This window comes from Lupinus angustifolius, chromosome LG11 (genome assembly GCF_001865875.1).
Source record: "Lupinus angustifolius cultivar Tanjil chromosome LG11, LupAngTanjil_v1.0, whole genome shotgun sequence".
Classification (NCBI taxonomy): Eukaryota; Viridiplantae; Streptophyta; class Magnoliopsida; order Fabales; family Fabaceae; genus Lupinus; species Lupinus angustifolius.
This window is the reverse complement of record NC_032019.1, coordinates 34,540,591-34,558,754: the sequence shown is the minus strand read 5'-3', so window position 1 is coordinate 34,558,754 and position 18,164 is coordinate 34,540,591. Positions and strand designations below refer to the sequence as shown.

Sequence of the window (18,164 nt, the reverse complement as noted above, 5' to 3'; positions counted from 1 at the left end):
AATTTCACTAAAACTCAGGGGGTGTCAGTGTAATTTACTCTAGTATAAAATATGAATGTAGATTGGTAGTTACAATATTTATTTACAAGAACCTTAGAAAGTAAAATATATTTATCTATAGTACATGTGAGGATACGTAATTGCAAAATTGACACGTTCCTCATTGGAAGTATTTGAAACCATTGATGTTCTTTTTTCTACAATATCAATGGCTAACAAAATGAGACAGATTGGTTTTATTTTTTTAAATGTGTTAATCTTATCCTTTTGTTCTACAATAACATATTTTTGTATGAATTTTCAACTTAACACGAAAATGAAACAGAAAATAAAGTTGGAGGATCGTTTTGCAAATATTTTCTAGCATCTTCTTCTCTATCCCTAATGCTTTATTAACAAGATACATAATTTTTTTACTTTTTTTTTGTCAAGGAAGATAGAAGATAGTACAAGATTTAATAGATCATAATTTTGTTTTAATAATAATAATAAAATTTTAAATTTTTTAATTGACATGATATTTTTTCATTGATATTTTTTGGGACACCAGATCTTTATTCATTTTAAAGATGCTTGGTTGTATAGCTATAAATCTATAATGGTAAGTTGTCTAATATGATACTACAATCTTTTGTCCCACGATATTATGTCACTCCATATGTAGATGTGATTGGTCAGAAAAATACTTGATAATTATATTTTTAACTTAAATATATATTTTTCACCAAACATAACTCATAGCACATACGTCATGGTAGTCAAAATCGCACGTTCTTACAATCCTTGACCCTCACTCCATGCTCGATCTTGGTCTTGGACATGCCTCTATGGGATCAGGTGAGATTGTCATGTGGGTGCGTAAAACTGATGGAATCTGCAAACCCACTAACCCCTAAACCCTTTCTCTTCATCTCTGCTTCACTCTCTCTCTCATCGTGCAATTTGCAACGATTGTTACTTTCTCTCTCTATCTTCTATTCTGCCATCGTGGGTAGTAGAGAAGAAGCTAACCAAGTCATTTGCAACCTGGTTTGTTGAAAACCCTGATATTTTTATTTATTAAAAAGCATATGATGGGCTATTAGCTCATCCTCTGAAGTCCAATGTCTTTTTTAATCCATAAATTTAATTAAAACATGACCAGCGTGAGTGGCTCTGAAAGCCTTTTTTTTTACTTGGAATTTATTTAGTTGAGTTATTTTGCTATTAATTATTATGCTATTATTTTGCTATTAAAATATAGATAGTGTGAGTGGCTATAAAACCACTGGTGTAGTTGATTGATTATTTTGCTATTATGAGTTATGATATGTATTACAAATTTGTGTTATTCATATACCATGTTTATTATTATGAATATTTTTAATATTATAACTTATGAATTACTATTTATACTTATATCTATTTATTTATTTATTTATTTATACAATCTTATGAGTTGTGTTACGATCCTATGTTTACGATCTTTGGTTGTCCTCCCGATCCTAAGTAAACTTTCGATTTTAACTACCTTGCATGGAGTGACACAAAATATGGGACATAAGATGTACTCCCCTAAAATATGCATCTGAAGCAAGAGTTCCAAGTTGTAACAGATACAGGAAATCAAAACCCATAAATACCATATTTTCATTTTCATAATATACAAAGTTGAGATAAACTTTTACTGAAGAACTGCAATGCTTCATATTTGAAAATAGCATAGCTTGTACTAGTCATAGACATGATCACTGAACAAGCAGCAACACACAACTACACTCATCAACTAAGAATAAATTACTGGTTACCATAAAACAATCACAAAGATGAGCACAAATTCAATGTTTCTTTTCTTTTTACGATTTCGTCCGGGAAGGGGGAAGAAGGTTGTATTCAAGAGATTGTTCTCTTGTATGATTGATCTCAAAAAAAAAATACTAATTCAGCAAACAAGTAGATATGATGTATTCCAATTCTACCAATTTTAAGTAAACCTTGAAAGAATCCGAAAGCGATAACCAATTCTACAATAGTTCTTTACTCGAACATTAGAGAAATTTCGGCCTACCCTTGCGCATGAAGCTCTTTGCATGTTCCAATTGGCATGAAACTTTCTCAGCTTTGGTCAATCCAGAGCAGGAACTAATGGCCTCAAAAGTGACGGCAAAGTAGAGATAAACAGTGCAGAGGAAAGTCAGCAAAACAAGAGCTGACAGAAGGAAGCGGTGCCTTTGGACAAGGGTAGACCAACTACCAAGTTCATTCTTTCGTCTGAATGATGGCGACTTCCTATGAGGAGAAGAGACAACGGAGTCGAGAACCATTGCTTCCACGCCAACCTTCTCCAGCACAACTGAAAAATATTGAATCAATATCAGTAGAAGATGAATGTGCAATTGAAATAAACTAGAATGATTTGATCATTAAACATCGAAAGTATTAATAGACTTCACCTATGAGGATCTGGGAGCAATGATTTATGGGGGCGATATTTTCATGTAGTGGGACAAATTAGTCTCATCAGTAGCAGAAAGAAATTGAAGTAAATATTATAACATATATTTTGTAGTTGTTCAAGCATGGTCATCAAATCAGGATTCAGATTGTGAAGCAGAAGACCTATTTACTGAATCATGAATCAATTTGTATCATGAATCGTAACTTTGTAAGGTTCACTATCAATAATTAAAAATACTAAAATAATTCATAACATAAGCCATAAGACTCATAACAGAAAAATGTCATGAAATAACACAAATTAAAGCAATAAGGGTCATAATATCATAATTCATAAGTCATAATAGCAGAATAACACGACTACACAGGTTCCGAGTCTTACGACTCCAACCAAAGGTATAATCTAATGATTATCATAAACGCCATACAAATCACACGACTGCACAAAATAACACCAAATGACAACAAAATAACATCCTAAATTCCAAATCCTACTCCAAAATGTATAATCTAATGATTACCCTCACAATGACTCCCATGTTATATCAACTGGTTTTTTTGTTAGCAATGTTGGTTTTTCACGTGACCCAAACAAAGGAATGGACAAGAGATAATAGGAAAGACTGAGAACAAACAAAGGGGAATAACCAGAGAAGTAGCAGGAAATGTAACAAGTTGTGTTTTGTCTTTTCGGTTATCACATTTCACATTTTATCACAAGTAACAAGGAAGGGGGTAAAAATCAGGTCTGGGTCTGGGCTACTTAAAAGGTAAAATCGGCCAATTTGAAGTCAGTTTTTTTAATAAAAGTGCATCTTCCAGTGTTTAAGATACCGGATCGCACATGACCCAACCCGAATGCAATGTGACCCGCGAGATGCAATAGCGCAAGTTCAGAATCGCAGGATTCACGATTTCCACTAGTGATTCTACTGGTTCAGTCCGATTCACATGATACATCAAACAAATCAGGTGCAAAATGATGCAATGTGCGGTTTGCATCGCTGGGCATCAATTCCACATTTCCACATCACATCGCGATTTGAATTGCACGATACATGCGAAACTAATGGCTATGCGTGTCAACTCAAAAAAATATTAACCGTGTAAATAAAATTGTCTTTTTAAGATTAATGGATGCAACTTGCAAGTGTAAAAGGATTTTAAACTATAACTAACGGCTATGCATCGAAATTACATTATTTTTCTCTTCTCCAAATTTGTTTCATTCCAACTTTCACATCCCAAACATCATAAATTGCACTAAATTAGCACATTCTGTTTATTGCCTTTCTTACAGATCCAAATGTAGATCTCACACCCTCGATAATGCCCCAACTATAACTATTATAATAACTAGGAAAAGTTAGAAATATATGATTTTAAGAACTTATTAAGAAGCACAATTTGCTACTTAACAATCGGCACTCCCTGAAGAAGAAAAAATGCACCACCAACTTATAATTATAATTTATAAAACTGAAAACTTAATGATTCCTTCCCGAAGTTTGAAATTTTAGAAAAACCCACAATCCCAAACCTATCAAATGGCACAAAAACCACCCATCATGCACATCATTTTCACATATCATCATGAAACGAATCACAAGTTTCGCACCCCAATTTTCGGTTATGCGACCTATTTGGGAGTCACTACTACGTTCCTGGTTGTCACGCCCTGATTTTCGACTACGTGATCACAAGGATTCGAGAGTATTAAGAAAGAGAACAAACTTAGTACCCAATGAGATTTCTCATTAAATTAAACCCACCACCCAAATAACTCCCCAAAGTTGAAAACTTTTAACCCAAAAATATCTAATAGCACAAAATGAAACCCATCATTGGGATCATCTTCACAAAGGGTAAAAAAATTGAAGTGTATCCAGCAAAAGAAATGAACAATAACGCATCAAAGAGAATCAAGGGTATTTCAGTAAAAATCGTACCTTGCTCGAATGCCAGAGAAAAGTGGAAAATTGTGAAGCTCGCTTTGGTTTCTGGGTAGTGAAGAATGTGGCAAAGAAATGAGGAATAGAGGGATGTTAACTATTTGAGGATCGATTCAGAATTTCAGATCTGAGATTCAGAGGAAAAAGATAGTGATTTTGATGAAATGGGAAAAGAAAAAACGAGTGCGAATTTTGATTTACATGGAGCACATTTATTGTCTCACTAAGTCCATCTATTATGGATTTATGATTAGTTAGAAAATATTTAATAATTAAATTTTAACTTAAATATATTTTTTTATGACCATCATATACCCATGAGACATAAAGTGACACAAAGTGAGAGACAACAGATATGTATCATATAGATCTAGGAATTATTGTTAAGGGACACGAACCTAACTCAGTTGTTGTACAAGTTTGCTCATTAGTTGCCAAACGACATCGTTTTCAGTTTTATTTTTATCATGGGTATCTCTTATGGGAAAAAAAGGAAGTGGTTGTGAGGTAAGAGTATCTTTGGCTCATTCTTACTTTATCCATATTCAAATAAGAATATTATTTTGATTTTAATATATATATACCAACGTTTATCAGTAAATCATTCACCATTTATATTATTATCATCATTAACTCTCAAACAAAAGTATTATAAATTAATTGTGAATGATGTGTTGATAGTGTACAAACTTTACACTAATAGTACATATATTTTAAACTCTATTATTTTCTCATTTGTTCTTCTTAGATTTTTATTTATTGAAAATATTGTTTCCAAATAACACTTTTCTAGCAATTCTTGTCCGGACTCCAAAGAGAAAAATAGGAGAAAAGTTGTGTGGTTGCATGTAAGTTAGAAGAATGAAAGTGAGAATAAGAATTATGTTTGTTATTATGAAAAAATATATATGATATTTTTAATTTAAAGGATGGATAATAAATTATAAAATAATGTGTATGAACTAAATGAAAATGATATTCTTCATAGAGATAAAAGATCTAAGAAGATTAATCAAATATAGAATTAAAGAAGAAAATGTGTGAAAAAATAATGATGTATTTTGAAAAAGAATAAAAATAATATTTGGAAGTTTATGATAATTATTAATAAAGGAGTTACAAAACGATAATTTTGGAATGTAAAAAATTATATCATATTAGTTATTTGTAATTTTGACTTTATATGTAGTATAGAAGTATATATGACATTAATTTTATTATCCCAAAATAATTTACTTGATAAAGGGGTCTAAATTCCCTTTTGGTAAGATCAAGATTTTTAGTTGGATTAGGCAAATATTCCTAAAACCCTGAAATTTTTATTTTACTACCACAGATATTTTCTTACTCTTTTGAGTAAGAAATTAATCATTTTTGGGTGCGTAGTTGTCCCTCCCAACAAATGTAGTTCTCCAAAATCGAATATTTGATATTTTGATTATCCTTAAAATTTAGTGAGACCTTATACCACTAGGTCAAGACTTTGTTGGGTGAAGCCTTGATATTAGCATAACTATATAACTTACATGCATTATGCAGGAAATATCTAACCTCTTTAATTGATTTACATTAGCAAGGACTTATAGGAGGATGAGACAAATTTTGGTCTCTCACATTTTCATGTGCCTTCATGGCACATTTTATTTAGTCTAATAAGGGATTTTTAAAAAATACTGAAAAATCATGATTATGTTAAAACTGAATGAAATCAATCATGCAATCGTGATTGAATAGATGAGTGCCAACAAGATAATTGTGATTGAATTCATTCATCTCTCATTTTTAAATCGAAAAATACCAAAAATAATTGTGACAGAAACGAAATGTTATCACTTATAATAAATAGGATATTTATATCAAGTGCTTCACTAGAAATTGTGAATATACACTACACATCACTCTTCACATATCAATATTGAATATAAACACTCAATTTTATTTATTCATTTTTTTTAAATTCATCATGCTAAAATAATGAAACTTAAAAATTATTTAAGAGTTTATTTCATGACATCACTTTTTTACTTATCTCTTTGGTCTGTTGAATTTAAAAAATGAATATATTGAATTAAGTATAACTACTATAATTTAATTTGAATGTAAGTTAATCTCTTATTTATATATATATATGTATATGTATATGTGACTAATTTTTAGTGAAAACAATAAATATGAGTGATATCATCATTTTTCACACTAACCGTTATTCTCATTTAATTTATTGTTATATATATAAATGACAAGTTTAGCAATAATTGATATATACATCAATTAATGGAGGATTAATTATATCTAATATAAGGAACATAAGAATAATTATATTCTATACAAGATAGTTTTGACCATAGAAAATATCAAAATCTCTCAAACACCATTTTCATAGTTAGAAGTAATTTCCTATTTGATATATGAAGTGTAACAATAATTGATATTCACACTTTCTCATGCACTACTTGATATAAATCTCCTTTTTTTCCTAAGCAAAGAGAATATATATATATAAAACAAGCAAAGGGATGTTAACTCATTACAACCAAATAACAAATAAAATTGAACTGCAACATAACAACAACTAACGGGTTGACAATTTTATCAACTTACACTTGTATTGTTTTTTTTAGTATAACTAAAAGAGTTTAAAATATATTTTTACATCATCATCAATCATCAGCATGTCATCCACAATTAATTTATATTACTTTAGTTTGAGAGTCAATTCTGATTAACATATGAATGATGTGATGACAGTATAAATAATAGTTATATTTTCAGTGTATACATATTAAATCCATAATTAAAGTAATTTTTTTTTTTGAAAATCTAATTATCTCTTCCAACAAGTATAACTCTTATGAATCTTTAACATTTAGTCTACTGTTATATATGAGGATTCAATGGGCCTTGTAACACTAGATAACCTCTCAATTTTGTTTGCCATCAAGTATATAATTTTTAAATGTTTCAAATATCAAATATAATAATTTATAGTTTCACATTTTTTTATGACAATTTATAGTTTATAGTTTCACATACTCACTCTATGTAACCACCCATCTTATTTCTATAAAGTTGTGCATTCAATAATTAAATCACTTGCAATTAATTTTGTAGATGGGGTATATAATTTACAGGTAGTAATCATTCGAATGAAGTTATCATCTGTGTAGAACCCAATTTTTAAGATTGTCATAAAATCAAGTTTTTCTCAAATTGCATCCTTAGTCTGTAGTACCTAGTGTCCAATTTAGGAGATATTATAGACTGGCAAATAATTTTTATTTGGTAGAATCAAATTGAAAAATAATCCTAATTTTAGAGTGTCATTATTTAATATTGAAGTCGTCATGTATAATTATATTAACATAACATAAAATTATATGTAAACCTCGTAATGGAAAGTAAAGTAATTAACGTTAAAAATGCTATATTCTTTTAAACAAATATAAGAATATATTGTTCAATGTATTGAAAATTTTGATAGTAAATATATAACATGTGTTATAATTGAATTATAGTTAAGTAGAGCTACCATAAAGTATAAAAAATAGTAACCTTGTATCAATAATATTTGTTCTGAAAGTAATAACAATGTTATTCTTAATACTCTACCGTGTGAAGAAATAATTGTCATTGGAATAATAATAAAGTGAAAAAATAATGAACATTTCATCCCAAATATATAGTGACAAATTTAAATGAATAAATTTATATTTTAAGTTTGTAGAGCAATTAGATAATCAATATTTGTCAAGTAAATTAATTTTATTTTTGTATAAGTAATTTAAACTATTTTTGTTAGTTTAATAAATATGTTATTGATACTTGGTAGAAAGTGATCATATGATAATTGCTTACATTTAGTATTATACACTGTAAAGGTGTACCTTTGTAAATTTGAAGCCTACAAGAACAAAGTATAGGAGGAAATTATAGTGTAATATTATTACCTAAATTTACAATGTCCTTATTCAATAGTGAACTCGTACTATCCCATTATAGTGTAATATAGGAAGAAATTATATGCAATTCTCATAGTGGGATGTAGAGTGATTAATATTAAAAAATATTATATATTGAGAAAAGGATATATATAGTGATAGTGTAAGAAATTTTTATACTATCACTGTATCATCTACCATTTTTTTATTTATTATTATTGAATTTTAAACAAAAGTAATACAATTGAATAATAGATGATACATTGACTATGTATAAATCTTTATAGTGTTGGTGCATAGATATTAAACTTTTATATATTTGGGAAAAGGAGAGGATGAGGAATCTAAATCAATTCTAGAGAAATCCAATGGTTTGAATTAGTGAGTAAATCTAAATCATTAGATGTCCATAGAATTGATGGCTAGGATGAGGAATAAGTTTAAAAAACTTACTCTTATAGTAAGTAGATCCTTCCTCTTGGAAAAATATAAGAAGTAGATTATTCAATGTATGAAATCTCACTTAGAAATGTTATGAAACCTAAATATAGTAGGATAAAAATATCAGTAATACTATTTTAGAAACTTCCAAACTATGAAATTCTAAGTTGTCACCAATATAAAAAATCTCCATAAAAATTAGCAATAAGGATTTATAATCATAATACATCATCTTATAATATAAATAATAATTTATAACTTATATAATGTTAATAAGAAGATAAGTTACACAAACATAATAATATGTTCAATTTGTATATATGACATTAATTATCCCAAACCATCAATTCATAATTACAAGTTTGTACACAACATGCTTCTTGTAAGTGGATTCCCCTCACCCATTGTCCCGAGTTCATAGGAAGTATCTTACTTTGTTTACGGAAAATAAGCATATCTTCATGCGATTGATAATTTGTTTCCTCGTGCCCATGCCAATCAGCGGATCCTAACGTCCCATCAATAATCAAAGCAATTGGGTTATAGACTCCCTCAACAATCATGAGTGAGCATAATTGGATTATAGATCCCCTCAACAATCATCATTCAACATAATTGAATCATGAATTCCTTAACAATCATCGATCAATATTCATTTTAAAAATAAAAGGAATATACAATTAAAGATTAATATATTATAATAAATATATATACCAAAAATTAATAACGCGACATACTAAAAACACGGTAACTGAATAGCAAATAAGAAAGAATATAAAATATATGATATATTATTATATATATTGTAAGTATATGTATATAGAAGGACAAAAATAAAGTGTTGGTTAACTTTCATAAATATATATGCTTTACAACCTGAATTATAATTATGTAGAGTACAGTATTATAATTTTGTATGATATTATTTATTCCCTCTTAATAATTCAAATTCAATTGAACCAATAATATTTTCCTAGTTTAACTCGTTAGAAAAAAATATAACCACATATAGAAGTAAGTTTTTTAAGATATTAATTCTTATTACCATGGAGTTTTTGAGTTACATGGTTACCTATAATTGATGGAGAGTCTCTACTATTTTCCTTGTTTTTGCCTCCTCGCCTTTCTTTCTTTCTCATCTTTTAGTGATGACAATGATCAGGTTTGGGTTTTATCCGAGTTTAATTTTTAAGTTCGAATTTGGTGCAATTAATACCCTACCTCGAACTCAATTAATATATGTAAAACTATAAAATTAGACATGAATGCATATATAAAACTTATATAGAAATTTGACATATATATATATATATATATATATATATATATATTTATATATATATATATATATATATATATATATATATATATATATATATATATATATATATATATATATATATATATATGTCAAATTTCTATATAAGTTTTATATATGCATTCATGTCTAATTTTATAGTTTTACATATATTAATTGAGTTCGAGGTAGGGTATTAATTGCACCAAATTCGAACTTAAAAATTAAACTCGGATAAAACCCAAACCTGATCATTGTCATCACTAAAAGATGAGAAAGAAAGAAAGGCGAGGAGGCAAAAACAAGGAAAATAGTAGAGACTCTCCATCAATTATAGGTAACCATGTAACTCAAAAACTCCATGGTAATAAGAATTAATATCTTAAAAAACTTACTTCTATATGTGGTTATATTTTTTTCTAACGAGTTAAACTAGGAAAATATTATTGGTTCAATTGAATTTGAATTATTAAGAGGGAATAAATAATATCATACAAAATTATAATACTGTACTCTACATAATTATAATTCAGGTTGTAAAGCATATATATTTATGAAAGTTAACCAACACTTTATTTTTGTCCTTCTATATACATATACTTACAATATATATAATAATATATCATATATTTTATATTCTTTCTTATTTGCTATTCAGTTACCGTGTTTTTAGTATGTCGCGTTATTAATTTTTGGTATATATATTTATTATAATATATTAATCTTTAATTGTATATTCCTTTTATTTTTAAAATGAATATTGATCGATGATTGTTAAGGAATTCATGATTCAATTATGTTGAATGATGATTGTTGAGGGGATCTATAATCCAATTATGCTCACTCATGATTGTTGAGGGAGTCTATAACCCAATTGCTTTGATTATTGATGGGACGTTAGGATCCGCTGATTGGCATGGGCACGAGGAAACAAATTATCAATCGCATGAAGATATGCTTATTTTCCGTAAACAAAGTAAGATACTTCCTATGAACTCGGGACAATGGGTGAGGGGAATCCACTTACAAGAAGCATGTTGTGTACAAACTTGTAATTATGAATTGATGGTTTGGGATAATTAATGTCATATATACAAATTGAACATATTATTATGTTTGTGTAACTTATCTTCTTATTAACATTATATAAGTTATAAATTATTATTTATATTATAAGATGATGTATTATGATTATAAATCCTTATTGCTAATTTTTATGGAGATTTTTTATATTGGTGACAACTTAGAATTTCATAGTTTGGAAGTTTCTAAAATAGTATTACTGATATTTTTATCCTACTATATTTAGGTTTCATAACATTTCTAAGTGAGATTTCATACATTGAATAATCTACTTCTTATATTTTTCCAAGAGGAAGGATCTACTTACTATAAGAGTAAGTTTTTTAAACTTATTCCTCATCCTAGCCATCAATTCTATGGACATCTAATGATTTAGATTTACTCACTAATTCAAACCATTGGATTTCTCTAGAATTGATTTAGATTCCTCATCCTCTCCTTTTCCCAAATATATAAAAGTTTAATATCTATGCACCAACACTATAAAGATTTATACATAGTCAATGTATCATCTATTATTCAATTGTATTACTTTTGTTTAAAATTCAATAATAATAAATAAAAAAATGGTAGATGATACAGTGATAGTATAAAAATTTCTTACACTATCACTATATATATCCTTTTCTCAATATATAATATTTTTTAATATTAATCACTCTACATCCCACTATGAGAATTGCATATAATTTCTTCCTATATTACACTATAATGGGATAGTACGAGTTCACTATTGAATAAGGACATTGTAAATTTAGGTAATAATATTACACTATAATTTCCTCCTATACTTTGTTCTTGTAGGCTTCAAATTTACAAAGGTACACCTTTACAGTGTATAATACTAAATGTAAGCAATTATCATATGATCACTTTCTACCAAGTATCAATAACATATTTATTAAACTAACAAAAATAGTTTAAATTACTTATACAAAAATAAAATTAATTTACTTGACAAATATTGATTATCTAATTGCTCTACAAACTTAAAATATAAATTTATTCATTTAAATTTGTCACTATATATTTGGGATGAAATGTTCATTATTTTTTCACTTTATTATTATTCCAATGACAATTATTTCTTCACACGGTAGAGTATTAAGAATAACATTGTTATTACTTTCAGAACAAATATTATTGATACAAGGTTACTATTTTTTATACTTTATGGTAGCTCTACTTAACTATAATTCAATTATAACACATGTTATATATTTACTATCAAAATTTTCAATACATTGAACAATATATTCTTATATTTGTTTAAAAGAATATAGCATTTTTAACGTTAATTACTTTACTTTCCATTACGAGGTTTACATATAATTTTATGTTATGTTAATATAATTATACATGACGACTTCAATATTAAATAATGACACTCTAAAATTAGGATTATTTTTCAATTTGATTCTACCAAATAAAAATTATTTGCCAGTCTATAATATCTCCTAAATTGGACACTAGGTACTACAGACTAAGGATGCAATTTGAGAAAAACTTGATTTTATGACAATCTTAAAAATTGGGTTCTACACAGATGATAACTTCATTCGAATGATTACTACCTGTAAATTATATACCCCATCTACAAAATTAATTGCAAGTGATTTAATTATTGAATGCACAACTTTATAGAAATAAGATGGGTGGTTACATAGAGTGAGTATGTGAAACTATAAACTATAAATTGTCATAAAAAAATGTGAAACTATAAATTATTATATTTGATATTTGAAACATTTAAAAATTATATACTTGATGGCAAACAAAATTGAGAGGTTATCTAGTGTTACAAGGCCCATTGAATCCTCATATATAACAGTAGACTAAATGTTAAAGATTCATAAGAGTTATACTTGTTGGAAGAGATAATTAGATTTTCAAAAAAAAAAATTACTTTAATTATGGATTTAATATGTATACACTGAAAATATAACTATTATTTATACTGTCATCACATCATTCATATGTTAATCAGAATTGACTCTCAAACTAAAGTAATATAAATTAATTGTGGATGACATGCTGATGATTGATGATGATGTAAAAATATATTTTAAACTCTTTTAGTTATACTAAAAAAAACAATACAAGTGTAAGTTGATAAAATTGTCAACCCGTTAGTTGTTGTTATGTTGCAGTTCAATTTTATTTGTTATTTGGTTGTAATGAGTTAACATCCCTTTGCTTGTTTTATATATATATATTCTCTTTGCTTAGGAAAAAAAGGAGATTTATATCAAGTAGTGCATGAGAAAGTGTGAATATCAATTATTGTTACACTTCATATATCAAATAGGAAATTACTTCTAACTATGAAAATGGTGTTTGAGAGATTTTGATATTTTCTATGGTCAAAACTATCTTGTATAGAATATAATTATTCTTATGTTCCTTATATTAGATATAATTAATCCTCCATTAATTGATGTATATATCAATTATTGCTAAACTTGTCATTTATATATATAACAATAAATTAAATGAGAATAACGGTTAGTGTGAAAAATGATGATATCACTCATATTTATTGTTTTCACTAAAAATTAGTCACATATACATATACATATATATATATAAATAAGAGATTAACTTACATTCAAATTAAATTATAGTAGTTATACTTAATTCAATATATTCATTTTTTAAATTCAACAGACCAAAGAGATAAGTAAAAAAGTGATGTCATGAAATAAACTCTTAAATAATTTTTAAGTTTCATTATTTTAGCATGATGAATTTAAAAAAAATGAATAAATAAAATTGAGTGTTTATATTCAATATTGATATGTGAAGAGTGATGTGTAGTGTATATTCACAATTTCTAGTGAAGCACTTGATATAAATATCCTATTTATTATAAGTGATAACATTTCGTTTCTGTCACAATTATTTTTGGTATTTTTCGATTTAAAAATGAGAGATGAATGAATTCAATCACAATTATCTTGTTGGCACTCATCTATTCAATCACGATTGCATGATTGATTTCATTCAGTTTTAACATAATCATGATTTTTCAGTATTTTTTAAAAATCCCTTATTAGACTAAATAAAATGTGCCATGAAGGCACATGAAAATGTGAGAGACCAAAATTTGTCTCATCCTCCTATAAGTCCTTGCTAATGTAAATCAATTAAAGAGGTTAGATATTTCCTGCATAATGCATGTAAGTTATATAGTTATGCTAATATCAAGGCTTCACCCAACAAAGTCTTGACCTAGTGGTATAAGGTCTCACTAAATTTTAAGGATAATCAAAATATCAAATATTCGATTTTGGAGAACTACATTTGTTGGGAGGGACAACTACGCACCCAAAAATGATTAATTTCTTACTCAAAAGAGTAAGAAAATATCTGTGGTAGTAAAATAAAAATTTCAGGGTTTTAGGAATATTTGCCTAATCCAACTAAAAATCTTGATCTTACCAAAAGGGAATTTAGACCCCTTTATCAAGTAAATTATTTTGGGATAATAAAATTAATGTCATATATACTTCTATACTACATATAAAGTCAAAATTACAAATAACTAATATGATATAATTTTTTACATTCCAAAATTATCGTTTTGTAACTCCTTTATTAATAATTATCATAAACTTCCAAATATTATTTTTATTCTTTTTCAAAATACATCATTATTTTTTCACACATTTTCTTCTTTAATTCTATATTTGATTAATCTTCTTAGATCTTTTATCTCTATGAAGAATATCATTTTCATTTAGTTCATACACATTATTTTATAATTTATTATCCATCCTTTAAATTAAAAATATCATATATATTTTTTCATAATAACAAACATAATTCTTATTCTCACTTTCATTCTACGAGTTTTCGTCGGGTTCGAGGATAATAGTATTTTTTTCAACCTTCTTAATTTGAGTTTTGGATTTCAGATTAAGGATTAGGTAAAGCACAAACCTGACCCACTCTATTGTCATTCCTATCATCTTCCATCTTCTCTAGCCACTATGTCTTTTTGTAGTTAGAGGCTATATTCTAAGTGTGAAGACTTTTTTATCTTATCCTTCTTTTTATACTCGCCTAAATCTCAAATAATCCTAATTTTTATTTTTATTAAATATACAATCTTTCACTCTAAATAATTTATTAATCTTTGATAACAATGGCTAAATTATTAATCTTATTACAAATCAAATATTTCAATCATATCATTACAATAATGATAATGATAAAAATATCAATTTATATTATTTTATAAAATTGAGAGAATAATATAAATTATATAGGAAAACAAACATATATAATGATAATGATCAAACAAAATAAACTATATATAAATAATATCTTGACATATATAATTGAATAGTGATAATAATCATAACAATAAGAATATAATAGTAATAAAATTCTAATATTATTTCTTATCTGATACCTTCTTACCCTGTTATGTTAGTAAGTGATTTTGATAAATAAGTAACTTAAATAGAAAATGATAACTTTTTGAATTACAAATGAAATGATATATTGACTATGTATAAATATTTATACTAACATTTATAGATATTCACTTTTAATTCAGTAAGATATATGTGAATTTGATGGAAAATTGATCAGAAATGAAAAACAAAATTTTATTACTTTTATTCAAAACTACTTATGTATAACTTAAGAAAAAAATAATGCTTTCGAAATGTTGAAGTTTTTAGAAGGGAGATTGAAAACTAATTTAACATGAAAGAATTGTCCTTTATTCGTCACAAATGGACCTTAAACTTAGAAGTAAATGATTTAATATACGGAAACATAAAGGCTTTGTTTTAGAGCTACTAGAGAGAAAAGGAAAGAGAGATTAAAGGGTTAAGAATAGGAGGAATTGATGGAAAAATGAAGAAAATCCTCACAATTGTTTGGGAGTATAAAATTTAGATGAAGGAGAATAAACTAATAATAGTGTAAGAATATTTTTTTATTTTCGCTTAAAAATGTAATTAACAATGAGAAATGAACAATAATATATAATTATATATTATTAATAAACATATTTAGTTATTTTGATATTTTATCTTCAAAAAATTCTAAATTTAAGGAAGTTTAAAAAAAACACATAAAGAGTTTTGGAGGGTTTGAAAAATCCTCTGGAACATTCCCCTCTCCTTGATCCAACTCTTAAACAAGGAAAAAACTTTCCAAAGTTATCCCTTTCATTCCCTTCCTCTCCAAAACCTCACTCACAAATAAGACTAAAGTATCTTCCCTTAAATAATAATTTCTTAGAGAACAATTTGTTAAGAATGAAATACCTATGCACTAAGTATCTTCCCTGTAAAGATCAATATGCTGTTAATATATCATTCATCATTCATTTGTATTAATTATATTTAAAAGTTAATAATAATTAAAATGAATATTAGATGATGCAATAATATTGTAAAAAACTCACACACTTTAGTTTTTTCCCCTAATATTTTAATTTGCTTAAAAATCATTTACAGAAATTCACTTAAGAAGTTGAACAATCAAATTAAGAACCCACTAGAGCAATAATAAAAATCACACATATCCATACTGAAATGGAGTACCCTTTCTCAATCTTCATCTCTTAATATGAGTTTGAAGTTTCTGATGAACGATTATTGTGAACGCATGAGATTTGGTTTAGGTACAATAAGGTTTATTGGTCCTGAAGGGGATAGATTGAGAGAAACACAGACACCATTACAATTAAAGATGGAAGATGGTGATGTTATTGATGCCCTTTTTGAACAACTTGGTGGTTGATATGTTTTTGGTGAAATAATGTGATTATCTATTATTGTTTCTGCTTTCTATAGTCTAGGTTTTTATTCTGCCCTACTTATTAAGCTAGTTTTTTAATGTTTTCATCTTAAATCAGAATTTGAAAGTTGATGGGTGTTATTATATTACATATTGGCTTACATTCTCACATTTTTATTCATATTTTTTATCAACAAATTTGCTACATACTTTGATGATATCACCTTAGCCATTTAACTAGATTAGATAAAATTACATGCATTATTCTTACTTGGTTTATGAATATAATTTAGTGTTATGAAAGAGAGAAGAAAGGAAATTAAGTGCTTTGGGTTTCATACTTTGTCATTTGGTAACATGCTTTCTCATCACTTTGGATTTAATTGTTTATATTTATTTTGTGCATGTCACAATAAATTTAATGCAGTTTTTTACTTGTGGTAATGTAAGACTAGAACCAGGGCAAGAAGTTATTTTATTATGGGAATCAAAGCCAGTTCATAAATATTTTTTAAGCTTGCATTTTAATTACATAATATATTGGTAATAACTACGGTTTTATTTATTAATGTATAAATATTGATTAAATTTGTGGTATTCCAACTTTATCTGGAATTAAATTCTTTTGAATGTACTATCTGTTAGAGTAAAAACATCGAACTTGTAATTATTGAAATTAAGAATCTACTAGAACAACTTGAGTAATATTATTTTTTATCTATCACTCTTACACAGGAAGCTAGAGCTGTTGCAATAACATTGGAATAACAAATCTTTGTTGTTCTATTTTCAATCCTGTGATAATGTCAGAAACCAAGAACAAATATTTGAGATGCAAATGGAAAATAAAATAGATGATGGTAGAAAAGGGATAAACATAAAAAAGATGATGGGAGAAAAATGATAAACCTTCAGAACTACTCATCTAGTGTAAATTATGGAGAAGTGTTCTTGACAAAAGAGTAAACATTTTAGTAAGTTTTCATTAGTCATTGTTTCTTTTCTTGGTCCAACTCAACCAACCTTGCACATCATTCGCTCCTAAAATGAAAACGGGGAGAGGGGAGGGGGAAGAAGAACGAAGAGTGTTAAAAGGGTAGGAGACATGAAAAAGTCTTCTTGACGAATCAAGAAGTATGAGAGAAAATCATGAATGAAAAAATGGAAACTTTCTATATTGAATTGTATTATAAGGAATAAGAGAATTATCTTTTATATACTACAATGTCTAACTAATAACTAACTAGTTAATCAAGT

The 18,164-nt window shown here is 27.1% G+C and overlaps 1 long non-coding RNA gene across 1 annotated transcript; it reads right to left on the bottom strand.

Annotated features, from left to right (window-relative positions):
* Positions 2,021–4,589, bottom strand: LOC109359173. Its single transcript, XR_002109038.1, has 2 exons — positions 4,386–4,589; positions 2,021–2,332 (listed from the first exon to the last, which is right to left on the bottom strand). It is a non-coding gene; the product is annotated as an uncharacterized LOC109359173 (long non-coding RNA).